Source organism: Tamandua tetradactyla, chromosome 19 (assembly GCF_023851605.1).
Source record: "Tamandua tetradactyla isolate mTamTet1 chromosome 19, mTamTet1.pri, whole genome shotgun sequence".
In the NCBI taxonomy this organism is placed as follows: Eukaryota; Metazoa; Chordata; class Mammalia; order Pilosa; family Myrmecophagidae; genus Tamandua; species Tamandua tetradactyla.
The window spans coordinates 71,143,948-71,171,617 of NC_135345.1; the positions used below are offsets into that span (position 1 = coordinate 71,143,948).

Here is a 27,670-nt window from a genome sequence, read left to right on the forward strand (position 1 = left end):
CTAAGATGACACTGGAACATATGAAGCTACAGCTAAGTCACTGGGAGCAGAGAAGAAGCAAGCCATGGTGTTCCAATCCAGAGGACCAGTTACTCTTCGGAAGCATGGGCACTCCAGGGTTAGCCTTAAGTTTATGTGCTCAAATGTACTGCTGACTTGAGAACATTCCCAAGAACAAATGCCGGGCACAGGCAGGCATAGAGGACCAAACCTGCAAATACGGAGAGGTGGTAAAATTACAGGAATTGACAGAGACTCTATGTGCACGACTGGATCGCTCCAGACTAGAAATCATAGTTCTGTATCTAACTAAACACACACAGACACACACACACACACACACACACACACACACACACACCCCGGGGAACCTGAGCTGAGAACCTCAGCATAGAAAAACTGATGAATATTCAAAGTCCAAAAACATGACTTAACATTTCACTTAAATAATTTTCACTTAAATCCTGCAAAGAAAGTTAGGAGGCCACTTATATGTTTGCCTTATATTTAACACATCCTACCAGGAAAAATACAAATCACTCAGCTCTTACTAAGTGCTTAAGGTAACCTATCTAATCTTTTGCTCTAACCCTAAACAGATCGGCTAATATTAGGAGTAATTTGAAGGTTTTCATGTGTTCTCTCACTCAAACACTACAATCAGAGAGAATGGCATGGCTGGGCATCCTTTGCAACCATTAATATAACTAATTTCTCGGTAAATAAAGTAAGAATATAGAAGCGGTAAGATTTATTTCAGTTATTTAAAACCTTTTATCACCTACTCTGAACAAGATAACTATAAGAAGTGTGTGGGAGCACAAAATAATATTTCATATCAGTTGTATAGCACAGAGGTCAGTCAATCTTCTATTTACTTTACAGATATTTACTCATTTAATATATATTCCTGGTCATCAATGTCACCATATTTCTCTTCTTCTCCTGAATATTATTTTTTATTATTACTACAACTATGGAAGACAGAGAAAATAAGTCACTTTCCCCAGGTGGAGCTGGAATTTGAGTCCCAAGATTCTTGCTTCAGAATCCATGCTCTTAATCATGTGAAAATTTTCACAGTAGCATTTATAATCTAGAAGGAGAAGTTATGAAGAAAAATAATTTTGAAACAAGAAAAACATTCATAAGTATTAATATTGGCTCATATTAATTTGATTATACACCTAAAGTACATTAATTACATTAATAATCAGGGTTGATTAAAAGGAGACTCGTAAGTTAAACACTTACCTCCCAGATTTGACGTAACCCCGTAATTGTATCAATTGGATTAACCAGTTGAAGTAGTCTGAGTTTCTAATACTGCATAGTAATTCCCTCACCTACTATTTCTATCTTAATAAAATGCATTGGTGAGTTGGTTCTTTTTTATTTGAATAAATGGCTTTTCAAATGCCAGAGGCCATCTATGTGATCTGGAAATACACAGATAAGTCATTCATTTATCTATTATTTGTTGAATGTCCACTATGTTCCCCAGCTTTAGGCTTCATACTCTGATGAAATTTGGAAAAGTATTTCATTACTCGGTTAAGAAAAACAAAACAAAACAGCCATATCTGAAAGGTCTCAGTTCTCCAGGATTCAGTTTTAAGTCATATAAGATTTATATAGCACTTTACAATTTATGAAAAGCTTTCACCTTTATAAACCTCTTCTAATCTTCACCAATAATTTCTTGAAGAAATTTGTTATTGATCCTCAATTCACATATGTGAAAATAATTCAAAAAGTTTAAACATGAGGTATAGTGAAAACTTGTGGGCTTTAGATTTGGATAGAACTGGATCAATTACCTCTGTGACCTTGGACAGTAAATATAATGGAAACTAATATTTACTGATAACTTAAATGCATTCAGCTTTGTGACAAGGATTTTACAGGTATTACCTTATTTAGTCCATCCAGGCTGTCTTAGACAAGTAATGTTATTAAGCTCATATGTAGATTAAAAAAAGGAGAGTCAGAGAAATTAATTCATCCAAGATCAAAAAGCTACTAAGTGGCACAGCTGGTCTTTGAACTCTCAATTTCCCAGCCCTCATTATTTCATTATGAGGCCATACAACCTTTAACCTTAGAAATTTATTGGAGTATCCCATAACAGTTGGGCATTCAATAAATGTTCACTCTTTTAGCCCTTAAGTGATAAAAGGGATAAAAGGTATAAAAAAAAAATCCCAAGAACATCCATTATCCTCAGGATAAAATCAACACTTATGATCTCTCTATAGCCTTTCCCGTCTCATCTCTCTGCATTGCATCCTCAGCTGACATGCCCCATTGACTCAAAAATTCCTGTGACTGCTCCAGCTGCAGCAGCAGCAGCATCCACCACTTTTTTGAAACTGTTCAGGTCCCTTTGATATTTTATATAACACAATCAAAATTCAAAGTCTTGGATTAAATATCATGTCCTTGGAAAGTTCTTTCCTGAACTCCAAAAATCATGTGACTCACTGATGTGCTACTGCAGCATCCTTACTCCCCCCACCCCTCCCCTCAGTACTCATCCAACTGCGTGTCCACCTCTCCCTATAAGCTCAAGGAGCAATGGGACTATGTTGTGTTCACTATTGTCTCTCCAAGGTAAGGCCTAATGCAGTGTAGGGACATAATAAATAATGACTAAGCAAAGGAATAAATTGATTGCTAATGACTGAAGTTGGAATACCCATTTAATTGGATTAAATAAACAAGGCTTTTCTTACAAAAATCCAGAAGTTCAAATAAGAAAATAATAATAATAATATTGACCTTAACATTCATTATTTAAGATGAATCAAATCTACCAAAGTTAATGATATATACTTAGGCCAATTTTTAACTCCAAAGAAAATTACAGCTAATCATATTATCAATAATATCAATGTTAAAGTGTAAAGAGAGAATGTTTTTATAACTTTTTAACCTAATTTTTCAAGGAAAGTTGAATGTCAATGCAATAATAGCCATCTTGCTATGCCAAAATTATGTATTACCTTAACTACGGCACACTATTTAGAAGAAGGATATTATGGTGTATCCTTTTTCTAATCCTCTTAATATGATGCACAGTAGTATTGACCAGCTGCTTGTATTATTGGAATAAAGACTATGAAACTACTAATCAATGCAGATGAACCAAAACACACTTGAAAAATCAAACACATTTTTTATGATATATTATTAGAGCATACAATATAAAAAACAATAAATACTTAAAGGTAAGATGTAAACTTTTATACGTTTCCATAAAGTTTGTATTTATGATTCATATAATTATTTTCCATGATAAAAACCATTATTTTGAATCATTCATTACAAAATACTTATAACTATTGTTGAGAGGTTAAGACAAGGGCCTTAAACAATAAAATATTGACATACCTCATGCCGTAGAGGTAGTAGGTTTTAAAATAACCATTTTTTAAATATAATACAAATAAAATGTCATAAATAATAAAATTATTCTTTTTTGTAAGTAGAGATGTAATAGTGAAATAATATTTCCATAAGAAGAATCCATCAAGCAATTGAGTTTTGTCAAGAGAGTTAACTTTCTTTTAATCGTTCTTATCTCTTGCCAAGAGTAATCATGTTAAAATTTTCTCGGTCTCTCTGCAAGAGGAAATAAGTAGGAGGGACATTGAGAAAGAAGGGTCTATTTATTGAAACAGTGCACACTAATTTTCATTTGCAGATAGGAGCTACTGGAGAAGAGCCAGCTTGGTTAAGAGAAGATAAAACCTTATCTGAACACAAAGGAGAAATCTGCGGTATCTAAGGTTTGAGATGTACTTTTTTTTCCTTTAGGTTCTGGGAGTTAGACAATTTTGACATTAAGAGTAATCATTAAATAAATGAATAATTTAAATTATCTGCTGCCAGACAAATTGAACATGTTCCTAACACTATGACACTAATTACTGCTACTCATTTACAGGCTAGCATCTCACTCAGTTTCACAATCTCTGCAGTTTAATCAAAGTTTATTCTTTTGATCTAATTAAATTTTATGGCTGTATAATAGCCATTAATAAAATGGGATTTAAGTAAAAAAAGTTATGTAAAATTATTTTTGTTGACTATTTCTATAATAGAAATGCTTCCTTCTGCCTAAACACCTCGTAACGATGAGGTACCTACTTCAACATTTGCTTCAAACCTGCCAAGCTCCTATGAAAGCACTGGTTATATTTTTGCTTAACATCCTGAAAGTATGAATTATGATTTTTTATCCAAGAACTTTTCTTAAACAACAAGTTTTGACTTAAATCATTGGTTTGCTCCTACCACTAAGCTACTAACCGCAATTTCTTTAAATTACTCTCATTCATATTATTAGACCTTTAAAAAAAGGTAACGAAAGCTCTTAGGTAAGCAACGAATGATTCAGTGATACTGTTACTTCCTGAGAAGTTTTAAAATCATAATATCCTAAACTACATGTACATTAGAATACTGTATTCATCACCACATATTAAGTATGAATTCTCTTTACTCTCTCTTTTTTTCTTTGCTACTGTCCATGAAGAAAAGATGAAGGTTCTCATCTTGATTATGATCATCTTAAACCTTACTGCATTTTTCCTGGTAAGTTTTCAGTGCTGCTCAACAAGTAATTTTCTTCTCATTTAAAATAAAATATAAAGGTGTTCACATCTATCCTGTGTCACAAAAAATCTTATAGTAAGGCATCATTGTGTTTGCAATTGGAATAATGTGCACTTTGCTTCTTTAAAAACTTTACCATGAACTTTATTATGTCTTATTCCACATTTACATTCAAAGTAATCTGTGGCAGACAAAAAACTGATCAGAAATGGTTATTCATTTTATACTAATGAAACTCTAAAAATTCACCTTTTGTGGCAGTGTGAAGGTAGTTCAGTGGTAGGATTCTCACCTGCCACGGGGGAAATCCAGGTTAGCTTCCCAGCCCACACACTTTCCAAACAAAGAAACCAACAACAGCAACAAAAATTCACCCTTTGTGATATGATACCACATATTTAATTCTTTGCTTGTGTGATGTTTTTGTTTTTGTTCGGGTTTCTTTTGCAGGCCAGCCAGAGTCTTCAAACTAGTGGTCAGTCAAAACAAAAACCATCAAGACTAAATCCCTCTCCCAAAACTGAAAAAACAAAGTCATCACATACTCAGGCTGCACTACGACAAGCCCACATCCAGACACCAGGGCACTCATCAAGCCAGGACTCATTTACTAGGATTCAACAAAAATCAAACCAACCTCCAGCATCTCCATTTAAAAGATCTTCAGCTTCTAAGTCTACATCCAAGCACTCTTTATATTCCCAGATTGCCACAAAGCAGTCTATATCTACCAAACAGCAATTTCTAGTTAACAAGATTGCACAAAAGCAGCCTCAACTAAATACAACTGCAAAAAAACAGAAGCCAATTTTCAAGTCTGAAAGCAAACTGACCAGAGGTGAGGAGACTAAATCTCCCACCAAGACTTCTACAAAAAGAATTCAAACTTCCAAGTCTAAACAGAAAACGTCGAAAGTTACCAAGTCTACACCCAAAAGGACACAATTATCAAACAACACAGGAAAAAGGTCTTCAACTGCCAATTCTATGCAAAAATCAGCTGTAAGGACAGCAGAAAGAAAGGCACCAGATGCCAGACCTACACTTGAACAGACACCATTTTCCCAGGACACAATAAAACGTCATTTGGTTCCTACATCTAAACAGCAAACATCTGAAGTTTCCAAGAGTAAAACAAAGAGGAAGTCCTCTAAGAGTTCTCTACCAAAAAGTTTTACAGGCTTCAAGACTACTTCAAAAAGAGTTCCAGAAACTAAGTCTGCAGCCAAAAAGAATCAAAGATGCAATTCTGCTACAAGCCAGCTTCTAGCTTCCAAAAGAAAGAAGATGAAACCTTCATATCCTGTTAACCAGTCTCCAACTTATCCAGCATTAGCACATGCTCCCAAGCTCCATGTATGCAAATCTCACCCACCACCATCTTGTAAAATAAAATCTCATCCATCTCAACTTAAACCTCATACATCTAAATCACATAAACCTTGTTCACATCAACCAAAGAAGTATCCTCCTGAAAATTCTGTAGAAACAGCTACTACTATCATTGCCATGGTGACAGCCACTGGAGGTATTAATAACACTGCAAAGGCTATTACCACAATCCTCTCACCTACTACCACTGCCTCTGCATCTCAAGTCATCACCCAATCTGCTCATACCACTACCACCAGACAAGACACCATGATGCTTGAAGGTGACACAACTATTCCTGAAAATAACCCTATTGCTGATGCCATAGGTGAAACCACATCATCTATCGTTGAAACTCCAATTCCTAACATTGACACCACTATTATAGAGCCTTATGTAACTTCTTCTATGGCTAGCCCCACGGCCGCTGGAGTTAGCACTGATGGTGCAACTGATACTGCAACCACTATAGAAGTTTTCAGAACCACCACAACTGTTCCAGAAGTGAGCACTTCTGTACTTGGCACTACTCTGCCTGTGACTGATAGTACTTCTGCTGTTCCTCGTGCCACCACTGCTCCAGACAACACCACTACCGCTGCCAGTACAACTGATAACACTGAGCCTGAAGAATATGTCTATGATGCTGAATATTATGATTTAGTCTCCCAATATGAATATGACCCTGATTTAGCTGAAGATCCCGCCACAATGCCAGAATCTAGTACCTCAAGCTCTGTTACTGCTTCAAGTCTGTGAGCCACTACTCCTGCACCAGGGGCCTCAGAGTCCTACAAGGGTTAACACTACTCAGAACCTCTGGTTGATAACTACACCACCGAGCCCTTGAGTACTGATTGAATACCCCAACCAATAATCAAAAGAATGAGATGAAATGCTGAAAAATATTAGCAATAAAAATATAGCAATTCTGTAAGCATACTGTAATGAAGTTTTTTGGTCTTTCTTCTTTGTCTATCTGCCAACATGTGACATTACGTATTTCAATTTCCATAGGAATTCTCATTGTTTTGTTTTGATGACTGCAAACTTTCTCAGGCCCCGATACTTGACACAGAAGTGGAATTTGCTAGTTCTCATTCCACTCTAAAGGTTACTCGATACCCTAAAAACAATACTCCCTAAATCCTCTTAATTCCTCTCTCTTAAGTCCTGCAGTCAGAATATACTTTATAAAACATATCTTTAAATTTTATCTACAGAGTAGTCACAATTCCTTCTTATAGGAAATGAGATTTCTAGGATTCTGTAAAACTGGAAACAGAGATATTATTCGGAGAACCTAATAACTGAACATGCCTCTTCCCCTGAATGAAAATTTGGCCTTGGTAGATACCAGGAGGATCCCAAAAGTCTGTAAATATCACTTATATGGAAAAAATATTTGTTTAAATTACTTATAAACTACGATTTAAGTAAGACCTTGTTATTTTAAAAAGTGACAGAGGAAGAAATGAGCTTCTCAGATCCCATAAGACCCCGTCTTGCAGGGACAATGTCACTGGCAGTTTGGGGATGCCCCCACCCCAACACTGTAACCATACAGTCAAAGGCTGGGATCCGAGGGAAACTGAACTGAGAAATCCTTCCCTAGCTCCTCCTCTCCATGATTATTATACCTCCTTAAACCTACATATCTTCAGAGAAATAAGTAAGGTATTTGATCTAATTTCAGAGGATATGTGTTTCTGTTTTCATGAGGAGGTGTGTGTTGATCCTCAGCAGGGAAGGAGCAGGAATTTGCCTGCCAATCTATAGCTCATCTAAAAGGCTACACTTCTTATATTTAGTATTTCCATTTCCCATCACTAAATTTCCTCGCCTTTTATACAATACACCACCTATGGAGTCAAAAGGATACACAACTCAATAATACAGAATTGAAAAATAAAATGAAAACAAAAATTCCTTTTTTCCCTCAGGCCACACATGCTTTGGGTTTATCAGTTTTCCTCTTAAAATAGTCCTTCTCAAGGCTTTCCCAGAGAAGATTCTAAAATAAATGTACGCACGACATTTGATTGGCATATCTTCATAATCAAGTTTCACATTATGAACCTAAACATAATCATTAGCAAGGCTTCTCTTTTTACATATTCTTTGAGGATGTTCTATGTGCAGACGAGAAATACTGTGCAGATCATTAAGCATAGGCATAAATTTGCATCTGACATACAGCACCCGCATATTCCAGTTTAATAAATTTCTGCCAGCTGTTTCACTCATTCTTACACACTAACTATAAATCCTCACAAACCTACTATATTTTCCAAGGCTGTTTTATAGTATAAGTAATTCTTAAGTTCGGATAATTAGATATATTAAAATTACATGCTTATTTACATATATTTGAAGCATCTACTAATAGCAAGTCCCTGTACTAGTTGCAATGAGACAATACAAAAAGACCCAAATAATGATTCTGGTTTAAGGGTGCTCACAGTAAATGTGGGAATATACCATCCATGTAAAACTAATGATGGCTCTGTTAGCAATAGGAAAGGAGCTTTGTTAAAGACAGGAAGACCAGAGTAGTGATTACAACAGAAAAAAAATGCACTGAGTGAAAGGTGGTATTTGAACCGGACATTAAATGATAGGCTACATTTTTACTTTCTGATCTTTTCTGGTTTGAACAATACTTTTAAAAACTGTATTGATATCCCACCCCTAAAAATTTAGAAAAAAGAGAACTCATAAAAATCCAAATTTTCTTCCACTTCATGGGCATGCAGTCTTGCATGACAACTGTCAGTACAGAGGTATTATTCAAAGCGTGGCAGTAATGAACTGTTACTGGTCATTTTGAGTGAACAACATAAGCCAGTTTTGTCATTCTGCAAACTTTTTAGTTCAGTTTCCTTTTTACTTACTTGTTTAATAGCAAGATTTTCTTGATGATGAGAGCAGTACATTGTGGCACAAGTTCACCTATTCCCTGATTGGTATGTTGAATAAGGCTGAACTAGAGCTGAGGAGATGCTACTCCTTGCTCTCAAAAATGAGTCATGCTTCTCTCATTTCATCAATCTCCACCTGGCCTCATTCATATATGCACTTTTACCTGGGTCTCCTAGGCATTTAAACTTGCACTTCTTCTTAGAAACTATGGGAACCTATTTAAAATTTTTGAAAGGGGAGTGGAATTATTTTAGTCATAATTTAGGAAGATTGTCTATCAGCCAAGCAGAAGATAAATTTCAGGTGGAAGAGACTGAAGTGGAATGGTTGGACATCCCCTGCGATAACCCAACACAGAAGAAACTAGTAAAATTCTAAACGAAATGAAGACAGGCAGATTGAACTGTTCTCTTATTTACTGAAATAAGATACAGGACCTATTACTAAATTCAAGGCAATATTCCTTATATGAGAACCACCAGTTTTGATAATGTTTTTGCTAGCTAAATATGTTTTTGCTAGCTAAGGAGTTTATAACTGAAACAGATAGTTGTTCAAAATTGTATAGTGTTTCTAGTTACTTCACCAATCCATAAAATGTTACTTGTACCATGACATTTAATTTTTACTGATATTAACTTATTCAACTTCCTTCGACATCTCCTAATTTTAAGTTAAACAAGTAACAAGATGTAACCAATATTTAAAATTTTTGACCTTTTACTGCAAAACTTCTAAAGCTGAGAATTGATGTATGAAAATTCAATCCAGTTCACCAATGTTTAATGAAGACTTTTCCTGTATGAAGCATTGAACCAGGCACTTGACGAAGACACCAGAGGGGTCAGAGAAGCATTTCACAGGATGGCAATGCATACAAGAACGGTTTAAATGATGAGGAGGCAGGAGATGGTGAGGAAGGAAGGGGAAAACATAAGCAAAAGAAAGAAATGAAGTAAGAGAGTATAATTAGGGAGAGAGTTACTGAAGGCCTGATAATGGAATTGAAGAATTTGTGCCATTCTGCAAACTGCTTAGTCTTTTGAGAGATACTCAAGCATAAGTACCCAATATTAGTAGGACTTGAAAATTTTAATATTGGGTATGGTGGTGGTGAAGAAGTAGCTTCTTTTTTTTTTGACTTGGATGACTGATTGGAAGATAATACCACAAATCAAGATTGAGAGCCAGTCTGTGGAAAAGAGGGTGTATTACATTGAGACAGACTACATGCATTTCAACCCCTGTGTCCTAAAAAAAAGAGAGCATGCATCCTTTCAAATATCCATGGTACCTGTACAAAAATGGATCATGGATTAGTTCACAAATATAATACCCCCACCCTTACCAAATGTTAAAATATAGAAATTCTACAGTTGGATACCTAACCATCTAGAATGCAACAAAACTAAAAATTAATTTTAAAATATAACTAAAAATACTCAATCATTCTTCTAAAGAAGCAAAACTATAGTTACCTAGGAATTAATAGGTATTAAAAATAGAATATACAAATATATATCCAAACTCATGAGATGTGACCACAGTTATGTTATATAAAGAGGGAAAATGTCTTGATTAGTAGTAATATTCTCACTTTAGGGTAGACTTATCAAAAAGTTACACTGCTATTTATATATCCCATAACTTAAAACAAATTTCAAATAGAGCATAGGGAATATAAAAAAGATTAAGATCTTAAAATTTGAAGACAGATATTTTTCCTTGATAATCTGAAGAAAAGAAAAATTCTTATATTAAAGTTCACAATCAAAAAAGAAGAATACTTGAAGTACACTTAAGTTTGTCTCTGAAACTACATACTACTTCTAAGGTTATCTTAAATTTATATAGATAAGACATGTAAACAGTTATACTTAAAGAAAGAGATTGAAGAAGCATTACTAATTAATAGTTATATTAAGAAAACAATATACCTTAAAAAACCTTCATGGTTACAAAATTCACCTATAAATAACAGTCAATTGCACAATAATAACACAAATGATAAGATCAAGTGTATTTATTATTTTCCAATTGTTGTATCATTTCTATAATATCAGATTATTAAAGAAAAAGACATCATGTCCTTTTTTGGGGGAGGTCCAGCAGACTTTTATTGAGATGATTCAACAAAAATCAAGATTTTACCAACCATCTTTTCTGAATCTTATAAACTTAGTGGAGATTCAGGTCCATACACATGCACATACAATATAATACATCCCAACAAAAACACAGCCGTACTAGAACATTTGCCAATTAGCAGAAAGCCAATTTTCCCCTTCCCTAAATGTTTTCCAAATTTTTAGTTCCCACTGTTCAGTTCTCAGTTCAACTGGTCCCTTGCAGCTGGGGACAAAGAGACAAACTTTCTCATTTTTACCCATGAAAAAATAAAATGTTTTCAAGTTTCAGTTGTTTCAGTAAAGGGAATAGCAACTTTGTTTCCTCCTGGGATAACCCCTGACACACAACTATTGTTTAATATATAGTAACCTGCATCTCAATAACCTCACCCTACCCACGCCCCCTTGCTCTGCTCAGCGTTGTCTACTGGATAATTTAAATGCACCTCTAGTGCAATATGTCAGCTACGGAGGGGGAGTCCTGCTGTCAAGCTAGCTCCTTCTGACCTCCTGAGCTGTTACAGCCTTTGGACTCTGCTTTTTAACCCCAAAGATGAGTTTTTAGATCAGAAAGGAGAGTGAATTTTCTAGGGTTTTTTTTAAAACTGCCTTTAAAGATAAAGTAGAACTATGAGTTCACCAAACTTCGCTTATGTTCACCAAAGAATTGACTGACTTCAGCCCACATGAGGCCAATAATTGAGGTGCTTTTGCTAGAAAATGAGTTCACAAAAACAACTTTTAAGACACATGGAATGTTGAAAGCAGCAAATTAAAATAACATGGTTTAATTCCCAGTTACTTATTTCATTTTCGTTACTCATGTGTAAGGTAAAGAGTATGGCTAAAGACAGTTTCTTATAAGGGTATGAGTTTCCAAAGTGTTTCTAAATCCTCATTGCAGATACCCTCACAGCCCTAGTAAAAAGGAAAAAGGAAAATAAGCCAAGTGATCATAATGAGATGTTTTGATTTCAGCAACATACACCCAAGGTTTTGTGTCAAGTCCTCTAGTTCTAATGCAAGCACAACAGGATCATACACAAGGAAAACGAAACATGCTCCTATCTCATTCTAAAAATAGTTATTAAAAATCAATCTCTCCCACTCAAGGCTTTGAGGCCAACCCATATTATGCTGCTTGGACCAACTTGAAAATAATCTGCAAACATGTTTCGGTTTCCCTTTTCCCTACTACTTCCCATGAAAGATCATTTTAGAATCAATTTATTCCATTCCTAAAGGAGGACATGAAACTTTCTTTCCCCATTGGAACTTGTGGGGAGAGAAAGGCTAAGAAGCAGCAAGGTGTGCAACAGCCCATAACCCACTATGCAAGTATACAACCATAAGCCAAACCATGAGTTGGATGCGGCTTAAATGCTAAAAATAGGGACTAGTCTTCATCCTAATGAACCACTGGAAAAATATGACCTTTACCCAAAAAAAAGAATGTTAGAAAGAATCTGAAAACAACTTCCAATAATAACCATGCTCCTTATTGTGAGGGGGATAAAGAGAAAGAGAGAGAGAAAGAGAGACTAGGCTTTGACCAATCTTTACATTCAACAACTCCTAAGAGTTCATGATCCTGCCTACCTCTCCAGATGTGGGCAGGTGGGGGGAAATTTCTGCATCAGTATAAGGGCAAGATCTTTTTGGCCAGACAAATGGTTTTAAATTCCCTCCCCTAACCCACCCTAGAAAAAAAAAAACTTATTTCCCTATTAGGGTTTGCATTTAGTAAATAAAATTGGTTGGATAGGACATATGTGGCTTGGATGTCAAATAAATTGCTTTGCTCTTTTTTGAGTTTGTACTGTGCTGCTCCTGCCACTGCTGGTAAAGAGTTAAGGCTATGTCTGATCAGAAGGCCTTAGCAGGACCTTACCAGAACCTGACCATCACAGTCCACCTCCTTGTCAACTTGGCAGCTATACACATCACCTTGAAACATACTTAATTTCTTAATAGAACAATAACAGACGTATGTTTTGCTTTGATCCTCAAGGAATTTTGAGGGAGTCACCAACAGTTTTGCTTAGAACTAGGCAGAGTAAAAAAGAAATTTCAAATAATTGATTTCCTTATCTAGGTAAATTAAGCATGAAAGTAAATGTAGGTCTTATCCTATAATACTTTAAGGTTTTTAAAACAATGGAATATGGGAATTAATTTTTTTTACTTTTGTTTTTTTTTTTTCCTCCTAGATGCTTTCTGATTGACCTAGTATTGAGTGAAAAGGGAATTAAAGGGTGGACCACTGTGGCTCAGCGCGCAGCGTTCTTGCCTGCTATGCTGGAGACCTAGGTTCAATTTTCCGTGACTGCCCATGCAAAAAAAAAAAAAAGAAAAGGCAATTAAAAACATTTTTTTTAAAAAAGCTCACTGGTTTTTATTCTTCTCACTCCATTTGCCTAGCGATTAAGCAAAATATCAAGCGCTTCGGAAGGTGCACAATTTAAAGAAAAACTATATACTGTAAAGCACTTGCCAGCAATTTACAATGCAAAAACAGGTAATTCTTGTCACAATACTGTGGTTGACAAGCAGCTTTCTGTAGCATTAAAGTTAACAGCTCTCATGGGTTGCCCATTCCTGTTAAGAGTTTATATATCAAGGTGAGTAGAGGGTAACACATTTACCAATAGAGGAAATGATCCACAGAAGGTAAGCTCCAGAACTGTTAATATTACCAAAGTTGGTACCCACTAATATTCTGAAATGTAAATCCATTACAATGATTGTAGATGTGATGGGCCACAGTGGCAATCAACTGACTAATGATTTAATAAACTAGCCTTCTGGTTTATCAACCAGCCACAGAATATACTCGCAGTAATGGTTAGGTCAGTGCTTTCCCGACCAGACAACTGGGAATCATCGCCTGGCCAAGCTGACACCAGAACTTAACCATCACAATCCACCCTTTTCAATTTGGCAGCTATACACATCACCTTGAAACATGCTTAATTTCTTAATAGAACAATAACAGACATATGTTTTGCTTAACAATATTCAACTGTACTGTATACAACTGGAAATGCACCAAATCTCTCCAGAATAGGGTGCAAGTCCTTAGGTAACATTCTCTCTTAAACATGATATCCTACAAATTAATACAACTTATGTCATATGATAAGAACAAAACTATTTGCTTTATGTACAAATATAAACATATTCATAATAAAACAAGGAGGAAATATTCATACCACCATTCAGCCCTCGTTTCTATAACTGGTCATATGGTCATAGTTTATATTTATCACTACCTTCTTCAACTACCCACCCCATGTTCCCTTTACCCTCAGCAAGCACTTTAGCTGGCTGTGGTTCTTTGAGTGGTAGGGTGACCCACACCTTCATTCCTGAAGCTTCTGGCCATTGTTATTCCTGTCTGGATTAGGTGGTTGCATTATTTTCCATTGATTTTAATAACAGGGCACTGTACTACTAAGAGACTCTCTAAGAGATCTCCAGTATTCCAGGAAAATTCCTCTGTACCTCCACTTTATAGTTGCAGTACTATTTCCCCTTGATAGTACTAATCACCCCCAGACAGAACAGTAATACCTTTACTTGCCTGTTTCAGAGCCATGAAAAGCCCAAAATGCCAGGTGGCAGTTTTAACTTCCAGTTGAATGGAATCATTGTTGTGTCTTTTGGTAGGAGAACTCCTCCTTTTGGAACCAAGACCTGAAGACAGGCAGAGCTTAAGGTTTCAGGGAGAGGAAGCAAAAATTTTTCTAGTGAATCACTGGGGTAATAATGAGTGGTGCCAATTTCATTTCCTATATTCATGTACCTGTGAATTCTGGCTATGGAAGAAATAGCACCATACAGTGGACACTGATTCAAAGCACACACAGCCTCCTGGAGAACATTGCCCCAGCTCTGCAAGGCATTGTCACCTAGTTGGCACCATAATTTGGTCTTAGAAAAGCCATTCCATTATTCTATCAACTCAGCTGCCTCTGGATGAAGGGTGACATGGTAAGAGCAGAGAATTCCATGAGCATGTCCCCATTCCCACACTTCATTTGGTGTGAAGTAGGTTCCTTGATCATAAGCAATGCTGTGTGGAATACCATGATGGCAGATAAGATATTCCATAGGTCCATGGATGGTAGTTTTGGCAGAAGTGTTGTGTGAAGGGAAGGCAAACCCATATGCAGAGTATATGTCTATTTCAGTTAGAACAAATTGTTGCCCCTTTCATAATGGAAATGGCCCAATATAATCAACTTGCCACCAGGCAGCAAGCTGATCAGCTTGGGGAATGATGTCATATTGGGTACTGAGTGTGGGTCTCTGCTTCTGGCAGATTGGGCACTCAGTAGTGGCTATAGCCAGGTCACCCTTGGTGAGTGGAAGTCCATGCAGTTGAGCCCATGCATAACCTCCATTCTTACACTATGCCCACTTTCTCATGAGCCCACTGGGCAATGGCATGAGTGGTTGGGGAAAGACGATGATTTGGGGAAAGAAAGACCCACAGAATGGGTCTTCTTATCTACTTGATTATTAAAACCTTCCTCTGCTGAAGAGACCCTCTGATAAGCATCCACACGGGATACAAATATCTTCATGTTTTTGCCCACTCAGATAGGTTATCTACCATATACCTCTTCCCTAGACCTCTTTGTCATGAATTTTCCAATCATGCTCCTTCCAAGTCCCTGACTATCCAGCCAAACCTTTAGCAACAGCCCATGAGTCAGTATACAAATGCACTTTCTGGCCAGTTATCCTTTCAGGAAAATGAATAACCAAATGCATTGCTCAAGGTCCTGCACATTGGGAGGAATTATCCTCACTACTAATCCTTAAAGGAGTTGTAATGCTGCAGTTGTCCACTTCCAGGTGGGACCTGCATATGGTGCAAATCGTCTATAAACCAGGCCCGAGTTTTCTCTTCCTCAGTCAATTGACTGCAAGGGACTGCCATAGCTCTGGTCTGGGAAAGAGAAGGTAATGTGGTAAGAGTGGAGATCATGGGCATTTGTACCACTTCCTCATGTAAATTACTTGTGCCTGGAAGACCTGTTCAAGTCTTATCTCTTATATATCATTTCCATGGAGTGCTGTTGTGCATGCTCCATTTTATGGCTTGGTGGGTCAGATAACACACAACTCAGGATAGGCAACTCAGGTCTCATGATAACTTGGTGGCCCATGGTTAAAGTGTTTAATCTCTACTAAGGTCCAGTTGCAGACCAAAAGCTGTTTCTCAAAAGGAGATTAGTTATCTGCAGCAGATGTATGTCTTACTCCCAAATCTTAAAGAGCTGTGTGGTAATTCTCCTATAGGCACCTGCCAAAGGCTCCAGACAGCATCTTTTTTTGCCAGCCACTGACACTTCTAACACCATTGAGTCTGCTGGATCATATGGCCCAAGTGGCAGAGAAGCTTCCACAGAAGCCTGGACCTGTCACAGAGCCTCCTCTTTTCTGGCTGCCACTGGCAGCTTTTCTAGTCATTAGGTAAATGGGCCAGAGTAGCACACCCAAATGAGGAATATATTGTCTCCAAAATCCAAAGAGGTTAATTAAGCTTTGTGCTTCCATTCTGATCATAGGGGAGGAAGATGCAATGGCTTAACTTTCACCTTAGAAGGGAAATCTCAACACACCTGACACCACTGGACACCTAGAAATTTCAAAGTGAGGGGCCCCTGTATTTTTGTTGGATTTATCTCCCATCCCCTCACATGCAAAGGCCTTACCAATAAGTCTTGACTAGTTGCACTTCTTGCTCACTAGGTCCAGTCAACATGATATCAATAATATAATGGGGCAATGTGATGTCTTCTGAGAGAAAGAAATGATCAAGGTCCCTGCAGATAAGATCATGACACAAGGCTTCATAATCCCTGAAGTAGGAAACTAAAGGTACACTGCTGACCTTGCCATCTGAATGGAAACTGTTTCTGATGGACTTTACTAACAGCTGTTGAGAAAAAATTTTTTGCCAATCAGTAACTGCATACCAGGTGCCAGGGCATGTGCTAATTTGCTCAAGCAATGATACCACATCCTGAACAGCAGCTGTTAACTGGAGCCACCACCTAGCTGAGTTTATGATAATCCACTGTCAACCTCCAAGACACATCTGTTTTGCCAAATAGGAGAGTTGAATGGGGATGTGGTAGGAATCACCACCCCTGCATCTTTCAAGCCCTTAAAGAGTGGCACTAATCTCTGCAATTCCTCTAAGAATCCGGTATGGCTTCTGATTCATTATTTTGCTAGGTAGGGGCAGTTCTAGTGGCTTCACTTAGCCTGCCCTACCATAATAACCCTCCTTCCATGAGTCAGGAAGCCAGTGTGGAGATTCTGCCAATTTCTAAGTATGTCAATTCCAATTATGCATTCCAGAACTAGGAAATGACCACACCAGACCCACTGTGAAATGGACCTAAGCTAAAACGCCATCAATCACTCGTCCACCATAAGTGCCTACTATGACTGATGAACCAGAGTGACATTTTGTATCTCTTGGAATTAGTGTCACTTCTGAGCCCATGTCTAACAATCCCTGTAATATCTGGTCATGCCTTTTTCCCCAATGCACAGCTACCCTAGGAAAAAGCCATAGGTCTCCTTGGAGAAGGCTGGGAAGTAAGTTAACAGTGTAAATTTGGGGCAGTATAACAGGGTCCTTCCCCAAGGGTACCCTGCCCTCTCCTTATTCAAGGGGCTCTGGGTCTGTAAATTTTCTTAAGTCTGGGAGTTGATTAAGGGGCTGTGACTATCTGTCTTTATAATTCAAGTTAGACTTCTACTCACTTGATGAAAATTCTTCTGCTTATATGGCTTAAACAAGAATTCAGTAGACTGCCCATCTACTGTACTTCTAGGTACCCCAGGATCTACTAGCCAATGCCACAAGTCTCTGTGAGTCAGATTACTTTGACTCATGCTTTGAGTCTGCTGTCCATTATGATAGCCATGTCCACCTTGTCTTTGGCAATTAAGTGCTGCCACCTGGCTTCTGCCAATTTGAAATCAGATCATCCCATTGCGTTTAGGGATTCCAACTCAATGACAGCAGTTTTCACAGTAATATTTGACCTACAGAGAAGAGTGCCTGCAGAGTTCTTCAGGGATGGCAAAGCTAATCGCACAAATTTATTTCTTAAGCTCTGAATACCAGAGCAGTTCTGGCATTTTGACTTCTGGTAATGTCAGCCATCTTTTGATGCATGTTTTAGCCAACCATCCAAACAAACTGTTAATGCACTTTCTAACCCCTCAAGCTACAACACTGAATGCAGAATCTCTGCCTAGTGGGCTCATATCAACACATTCAACATGATCTAACTTTATATTCTTTCCACCATTATCCCACACCCTTAATTCCATTCCCACATATATTCTCCTGATTTTGTCTGCATATATTGGTAACTCATGCAGTTCTTTTGGAGTATTGCATACTTCCTCATGGGTCACACTTTGTACCTCACCTTTCAGGGCCTGTTGGGACTTCAGTCTAGTTACAGGTCTTGAAGAAAAGAGGGGTGGTGGGGGTGAGTCATGAAAAGAATTGCAGTTTCATCCCATGAAATAGGACTAATCACAACAGACAGGAGTGACGGTTGTTTCCAGGGGAAGTGGTTACAGGTTTAATAGACACTAAGGTTTAATCTCTTTAGGTGGAGTTTGGATGGCAGACTCCTCTGGGAAGACTGGAGGCCAGGAACCTGTTTCCCCAAGGCAGGCTGGAGATCGGGTGGCTGTTCCCTCAGGGCACAGGCTGGTGGTTGGGTGGCTATTTCCTCAGGAAAAATCTGCAAAGCTTCAGCAGATTCCATGGTTTTCATATCCCCATTGCCATCATTATCAAACCATATATCCCCATTCCAAGTTTCAGAATTCCATTATTTTCCAATCAAAGCCCTTGCTTTAAGAGCAGACATCCTGCAAGGTTGAGATTTTAGTTTATGTTGTAAATCTGCTACTCACACAATGAGGCTCTGTGCCTGGTTTTCAGAGATCTCAAATCTGCGACCATAGGAAATAAGATTTTATTTCAGGGCACATATGAAAACTTTTACATCTTTCACAAAGTGCTTAAATTGCAAATTTGAAACCTTCAACTCATCCCTTTCTCTCATAAATATATCCAGTATATGTAACAACAACCAGCCAGCATCATTATACCTCTTAATTCCACAAAACTCCATTAAGGTGTCAAAAACACTTTCACTCAGAGCCTAACCTTGTATAAGCATATAATTAGCAGAATCAAATGGTAATATTTTACATATCTCTGTTGCCAACTTATGCCATGGACAGTGGGTACAGTCTTGATTATTGGAAACAAAGTCATTTTTAGTGCCTTTGAGCCTAATCACAGTAGAAAACCAAAAGTAAAAATCCATTTTTAAGACACTATTTCTCAAAAACCAAACCTGGTACCAGGCAATATCAGTCAGGGTTCTGTAGAGAAACAGAACCAATAGGAGATATCTGCAAATATGAGATTTATAAAGATGTCTCATGCAACTGTGGGAGTGGAAGAGACCAAAATCTGTGTGGCAGGCTGTGAAGCTAGCAATTCTGATGAAAAGTCTCAATGAACTCCACAGGAGAAGTCACTGGCTGAAGAAGAAGAGGTTCCTTAAAAGTCTTTAACTGACTGAATCAGATCCAACTGATTGAATTATCGTACATGTGGGATACATGCCCTTAGTTGACTGTAGATGTAATCGGCCACAGCTGCAATCAACTGGCTGATGATCTAATAAACCAGCCTTTGGTTTATCAACAAGCAATGGTTACACCAGTGCTCATCTGGCCAGACAACTGGGCATCATCACCTGACCAAGTTGACACCAGAACCTAAACATTGCAAAAATGAAGGTCACTTTTTTTCCCCTGCAAGAAATATTCAAATTTAAAACGCACGTTATCATATAATTCTTAATATTTTTTAGATTAAAAATTGAAGGGAGAGAATTCATTCTTGATTTTCTTATTAGATTAGGATTCAGCTGTCTAGTACTCAATAAATTCAAGAACCACTGGCCCATTCATGGGACTCTGAAACTCCTCAACACTGGAAATGGCCCTCTTTAACAGATTCATGATTCTTTCTCCTCCAAGAATATTATACTCTATCTGTGATAATATATCTGATGTCCAGTCATTTTGATTTCATAATCTAGGGAGTACTTAGAAAAAAAAGCTTACCCAGTTAAGAATTAATATTTTAAAAAATATGTAAGAAAATAAGCATGATCTATTAATTTAGGCATTATCCTTAATCAAGGGTACTTTTCAATTTGAATCTGAACCTTCAACAAAATTTTTCTTTTATCAGTCAGCAAAATTATTATAAGAAAAATAAGTATTTTCTTGATAAAATTAAGTTTTGATTATCATCAAAATAGTTATTTAAAACTAAATAATACTTGCTTTTAATAACATCTGAAAATTTAACTTGGGATGGGCATCGTGTGTTTGTTCAAAATTATCTTAATGTTTATTTTCTAACAAATTATGAAGTCTTTCATCATAAAAAAGTTGTTCTCATATTCCCAGCCACTTATGTATTGCTGAGTTTAATTGCTGTTTTATATCCAACCGTGATTCTGGAGAAATGTTCCCAGAGCAGAATCAAGAGTGGCCATGCAACATCTAAATATTAATGTGCATAATATTACACATTAATTACATTACAGACACAAATAAACTTGCATGCAAGCATGTATGGACACATTTGACTACGTAAAACAAACTGAAGTCATTATGGAAAATCTCTTTCAACTGAATTACGATTCAGTGCTCTGCTGTCTTAGAGTACTGACTAAGTTGCCTTCTTTTTCAAGTTACTTAATTCTATGGGCCAAGGTATTTATATATCTTGCTCTGCTTTGGCTTATTATACTATATATTTTTGGAGCAATATATTTTGCTCCATTTTATGTTTGTTATACTTCTTTCTAGGGAAATGTGGTAAAAAATGCTAGGAATTTACACTAATTCACAAGGAAAATATCTTCCAATCCTTCTTGGACGAATTATATGCTTTTGAGAGAGAGGGTTAATAGTTCACACTAACAGATGAGGTGCATACTGTGGCCTCACCTGTTGTCCTTAACCAGTTTATCTTAAAATGTTATAAGATACACATGCCAAGGCCCCTACAAGAAGATCAAATGGATACAAACGAAAGTAATAGACCTTTAATCTCTTTTAATTCTAACGTTTTAACTTTCTCTGTTTTGCTGTATTTTAAATGCACATATAAAAAATACATATGTGTATAGTTTATAAAAAAATGAAGTTTATTTTTTAACTAGTAGGGACAGATAACTGAAAATGTCTGGAGAACTCTATTTTATACAATTTTGTCATCCTTTCCATGGAATTCAAACAAATAGACTCACCATTTGTTCTTTTCTGTCCTTTCAGAAATTGTATATCCTAAATGTGATAGGTCAGAAATGGTGCATTTCAAAACCTTCATTTTCAAGTGCTAACACACCTTATTTCCTTTTCACATGAATCAAAAGAAAATCATCAGCCTAAGAGCTCCCTCTTTAGGCAATACTAAACATAAAACAAGATGTCTGCCTGCTGGATTCTCAAACTCTGATTACTTCAAAGGTTTCATATTTTTTGTTAGTGGCAATTAACCTAATGCTTATGCAAAGTTACTTCAACACATATCACTCCGCCAATAAGCAAAAGGAATAAAGAAAATACATAATAAACAAATGCATCATAATAATGAATAAAAATAAATACAGCAATGAAATCAATGAAATAGAGATATAATTATATAATAATAAATAAAAATAAAGGTAAATAAGGAAAAACTTATGAATAATATACTCACCTCAAATTATTTATAAAAATGAGCAACTGAAAACTATCAGAGTATGGATAAGAAACTGCATATCCATCCATATGGTAAATCATGAGTCATTAAAACTATGTTTATAAAGAGTTTTTAGTAGAGTTAATTGCTTATGTAACTAAAGAATAGTTAGTTGGAGTCACTTAAATGATGTACAATAATCTTGTGTGTATAATTTATGTTTAACTCTACGCCACAGCGTTCTTGAAATCATATTGTAAAGCAAGTAATCCTAATATAAAGCATATTTCCCAAAGAAAAAAATTTAAAAAGGTTCATATTTTCACAAAAAACTCTAGCACCAAAGAATTCAAATATCCAAAAGCCAGGACAATTATACAGCTCTCAAAGTAATTAAAAGATTGTCAAAGAATAGCTCTGAGACATTTATTTGTTCACATGCAAATCAGGGGGACAATTTGCTGTTGTCAATAAACAAAGAAAATACAAGATTTGAGACTGCAGAAAAGGGGAAGAGATTTAAAACATGCAGACAGTCTGGAAACGATGAATCATGTTTCACATTTTGGGGGTAAATTGACATCTAGCAAAATGGCAAGAGTAGACAGACTCTCGAAAACCTTGAGAATTTAACTGTGAGGTAAATGTGACAGGAGTTTTTGTATGAAATTTTCCATTGTCCTTCTATGGACAACTTCTGTTTATTTAGGCAAGTCTGTCTCTTATCTTTTAGCAAAATTTTTCAAGGCTATAATTATGCAGAAAAATTTGAAGATAAAAATAAGGTCACTAAACGCATTGATTATTCAAGGAGTCCAATTGCTGTGTAGAATTTATAAAGCACATAAAATACATTACTGAATCAATAATTGACCCCAAATTATTTTTGCTATTATAAACATTAAAAACTATATAGTAATTTGGTTAGCCTTATTACAATCTAAAAGGAGCTCATTAAGATAAATTCAAAGGTCCAATTAAAGAGAAAAATCTGTCTCAAATTTCCTAGAATAAACTAAATCATTCTAAATCATTCCAGGAAATTTACAGTAGTAAGGAGTCAGTATTTTAAGTTCAAAGTCATTTAAAAATATAGATCAAAGCATCTAAATATTTAAATTGAGAAGATTTTGAGTAAAGACTCTTAGATTTGGTCTCCGTGTTCATTTTTATATCCTTAAAATATAATCAGCAATTGGAGTGGGAAAAGATAATTGAATCGCACTCCTTTACTTTGCCAAAGTTGGAAAAAATGGGTGAAGAAAACTAAGTTGGAGGATGTTTTTCACATCCCAATATTTGACTGTTAACCTTGTGATATTTCAATATTAGCTGAGTGAGCCACTCTGAGTCATTGAACACCCACCGACCACAGGAACACCTGTTTCAAAGGCTTTAAGAAGGGGATTTTAGGATGTAAATAAGTAATTGTGGATGCAAGTAGCATACTACAGTATATTATTTCACATATGTGGATGCTTTTAAAAATACTCGAAAACTGTTTTCTTACAGCTATAATAATTGTGTATTTAATTTGCAGTTTTGTTTAAACTACCAATTTACTTAGAAAATAAATTTTTTTACACTTAATACTAAATTAAAGTAGCTCATTCCCTGTGCAATTTTTATATTCTTTATAATTAGAGTCTGGATATTTTAACGTTACTATAATTCTTTAATTCCAAATTCAACGGCTTTTAACAATTCTGAAATAGAAATGTCTTACAATTGATGAACATTTATCTATGTTAGTGATCCTTTGCATTTATTATCTGTTGTAGTAAATGGTTCTGATACAATGGTTGACATCTTAGAATTAAAGAAAAATGATATTTTCCCAATCCTCACTATATCTTGTTGGTATTTGCCATGGTGTAAATAGGGACATTTAAAGATTTTAAGATACTGATCCAAAATCACAAGGCTGGAAAGTGGCTAAATTGGGTCTCTCTAATGCCAAAACCTGCATTCTTTACACTACGTTCAGTTGCTTCCATCATATTACATAAAATACAATTTACTGCTATACTTCTATTAATGATTAGAGTAATCATAGTAACAATAAATAGCACTGAAAGTTTATTTTAGACCTTGCAATATTCTAAATATTTTATATGTATTACTATTTAATCATCAAAATCATCTTATAAGGAAATACTATTATGATCCCTGTTTGGAAACAGGAAAAATGAAGCAAAAATATCATTTTTTGATGTTGCCTTATTTTTATAACGGCAGCAGCAATTTTTTCGTTATATTCCTTTTACTTTTTATTTGCTATTGTTGTCTTTGCTATAGTAATGAATATGGAAAACCTCTGTACCTCTATCTTACCCTTTTCTGTTTGATCTTACTGGACTTCATTTGGGTTTTGATGGAATTTTTTTTTCTAATTAGCAAAGGGTCAAAAAACACCTGATCATTCGTGGCATATGACTTCAAACCATCCACCCAGCTCGATGCCTTCCTTATGGGCTGAGCTACCTGGGTTGTGCCATATTAGCCTCCAGCTCAGCCATATCTGCTTCATCTGCTTCATCCATACCACAAACAAGAACAAGATCTATCATCAACTATTCAAACGACAACAAACACTCCCCTTCCTTGCCTGTTTCCATTAATTCCAACTCCTGTGCACCCATCACGAATTCTAAATTCTCCAAATCCGCCACGCCCAGTTCATCCTTGCCAATTCAAATTAGAAAAATATGGTAATCTTAGTTTCAAATATGAATAACTGCAGCATATCCCCCAACAGTAAACCTTATCGGCATGGCTGTTTTCCACTATGTATCTCAGAAACCTACCATGGGATCCTTCCTCATATATATTCTTTAAAAAATTTCAAGTACTTCTTTGAAAGGAACTCCTGCTGATACCATATCAATCAAAATCTACATCCCGACACTATTACTCCATACAACACTGATATTATCACCACGACCGCTCCAACCAACCCTACAGCCACATTCACGCAGTCTACCGTAATAGATGCTCTCTCAAATCCAGCAAGAATACTGCACATCCTATCCATTTTGCAGGCATCATTCTTATTTTATGTTTTAATTTTTATTATAGTCATATACATATGACCTAAAATGTCCTCTTTCATCTCACTCACATATATAATTCAGTGCTGTTAATTATACACACAATAATGTGTAACTGACACCACCATCTATATTCAAAAGTTTACAAACATAAATAGAAATTCTTTACAGATTAAGCATTAACTCCCCGTATATTATCCTCAAGCCAAACTCTGGTAACCAATATTGTAAATTCCAACTCTATGACTTTTCTTATTCAAATTATTTCATTTCAGTAAGGTCATACAATATTTGTCCTTTTGTGTCTGGCTTATTTCACTGAAGATTATGTCCTCAAGGTTCATCCATTATCGTCTTGTGCTTCAGGACTCATTTCATTGTACTCTTTGATTTTTATATGCCATATCTTTTTCTGGGCAGAAGGGGTGTCTCTTTTTGCCTTTACTGCAACCTCCTTTTCTGTATAGTTTACCTTTTGTGCTATATCCTACTGGTGCCTTTATCATTTCTGCTTCTGTATTTTTTTATACTACACAATGCACATCCATAGACTACCAAGAGGAAAAGATACCAACTTAGCTTCAATAGTATATATGTTCTTTGTTCTCACATCCTTCTGTTACTCCTTCATTTTGTCCCACTTTACCACTTTTTCATGTCCATTATCAGGAAATATGCACTTTTCTTGCTCAGTTGTTTTCTGAATCTTATTCTACAGTCTATGTCATCTTCCAAAATTCTAACCAAGTCTTCTTATTAGCTGATTGAGAAGCCTTTTCCAGGGGATTTCTTACGTTACTATGTTGATGATGTCGTTCTCCAGGTATTATCTTTTTTTTATGCCTAGGATTTTGTTAAACTGTGTATGTGTGTATGTATGTGTGCGTGTGTATTGGTGTGGAGGGGGTAAATATTGAAAGCATCCTGTCTCCCATCAAAAAACTAAAAACCTACTTAGGGAGAGATAAAAACTAGTACACATTTTTAAAATGTAAGTTTTGACATTTTTTAGAGAATTATAGATGGAAGTGTCTTAGGATTTATCCACAAAAGGGAACAAAAAGCAGTTTCTAAGGATGGAGAACAGCATGAGTGAAGAACCCAAGATGAAACTAAGTATAGAACATACAAAAAAGCTAGAAGGTGGTGCAAAGGTGGCTCAGTGGTAGAATTCTCATCTGCCATGTCGGAGACCCGGGTTCAATTCTGCCCATGCCAAAAAAAATAATTCTAGAAAAATTGACTTCCTAGAATTATTTCAGGTAAAGGGCTAAGCACAAAGCCTGCACACAATAAAGGAATTCAGAAAATACTTGCTGTCATTGTTTATTTTATTATTTTGAAGGTTAAGTGAAAATAACATTAGATAAGTAGGGTCAGGATACGTAAGGAGGGCTCTAAAGTCCTAAGCAAAGGCTTTAGAAATAAAGAATAGAAAATAAGGGACTATTTTTCGGTTCTGTCTTCATTGCTTTATTTTGTTTCATTTTTAAAAGGACAAATATTCATTTTGGAAAAGTACGAGTTCTCAAGCCTCATTTCCCAATTACTTATTTCTACCTAAAATCCTTGTCAAATTTTTCCTCTTTGGACAATCACCTTACTCTAATCCTTATAGTCTGCCATTCATTTTGTGTCTCTGAATTTTCTGTGTGATAGCCAAATATGATGTCCTAAGGAAAAAAAATTCAGCAAATAAGGAATCAAAGAATCTCTGTCACATTCTTAAAAAATTTTGATTCAGTCATTCATTCATGAGAGAAATAAGCCACTTGATTCAGACATTTTACATGTATGATCTTTGAAATAATATACCATTTCATATGAATATATGGGATGCCTTGAAGATTCTAAAGTCACTCTGATACTTGATTAAATTATGATACTTATATACATTGTGTGAAAGCCATATACATTGAATTAAGAACTTGTCTTCCTACTAAGATGATACATCGTGGCATAGGGATGCTTCCCTTGAAGAGAATTTAATTTTTTATTACTGATTGAATACTTGAACATATCCCTCTATCATTTATAATAAAACCTCTACCCTAATTGTCATAAAAACATTAGCATCTATTCAATATCTACCTATGCTTCAGACACTGTGCTATATACTTCACATTCACTTATCCATATAATAATTATAGCAATATTATGATGAAGAAACCAAAGCAAGGAAAGATGTAACACAGCTAGGAAATTAAATCCAGGCAGATATACTTTAAATCCTGAACTCCTAACTGATTCTATCTTTCTGAATAAGTCTTTCTACTTTAAAATTGTATGTATCTTTATCAATGCCCAACGAAAAAAACTGTGAACTGAATGCAACTGTATATTTCTTTAGGTTAAAGAATAGTATAGATTCTTTTTAAAGTCATAATCATACTCAGTGACATCCAATATATGGTACCTCACTCTAGAGTTTCTCATTTATCCTTTTACTTAAGAAAAATTTATTGAAAATTTATTTGTAACATCCTCTTTAGAGATTGCAAAAATAAAACAAAGTATAACTACAAGGAATTTAAGACTCAATCTTTGAATATAAGCCAGTTACAAAAATTTTAAGCCAAGATAAAGGTGAGTGTTGTAAAGTAAATGGAAAACATACACAAGAGAAAGCAAATCTCATGCAGTCAAATTGGTTCAACAGTCTTATGTGCATGTGGCCTTTCTGCCTTGAAATTGATTACCTCAGTTTCATGAAAAGACACCATACGTATTGTTCTACTATTGGCACATTT

At 35.9% G+C, this 27,670-nt stretch overlaps 1 protein-coding gene across 1 annotated transcript in view; it reads right to left on the bottom strand.

Moving 5' to 3' along the window:
• CSN2 (casein beta) overlaps nt 1-27,670 on the bottom strand; it is a 365,252-nt gene that overhangs the window by 189,685 nt on the left and 147,897 nt on the right. The gene's annotated exons all lie outside the window — the stretch shown is intronic.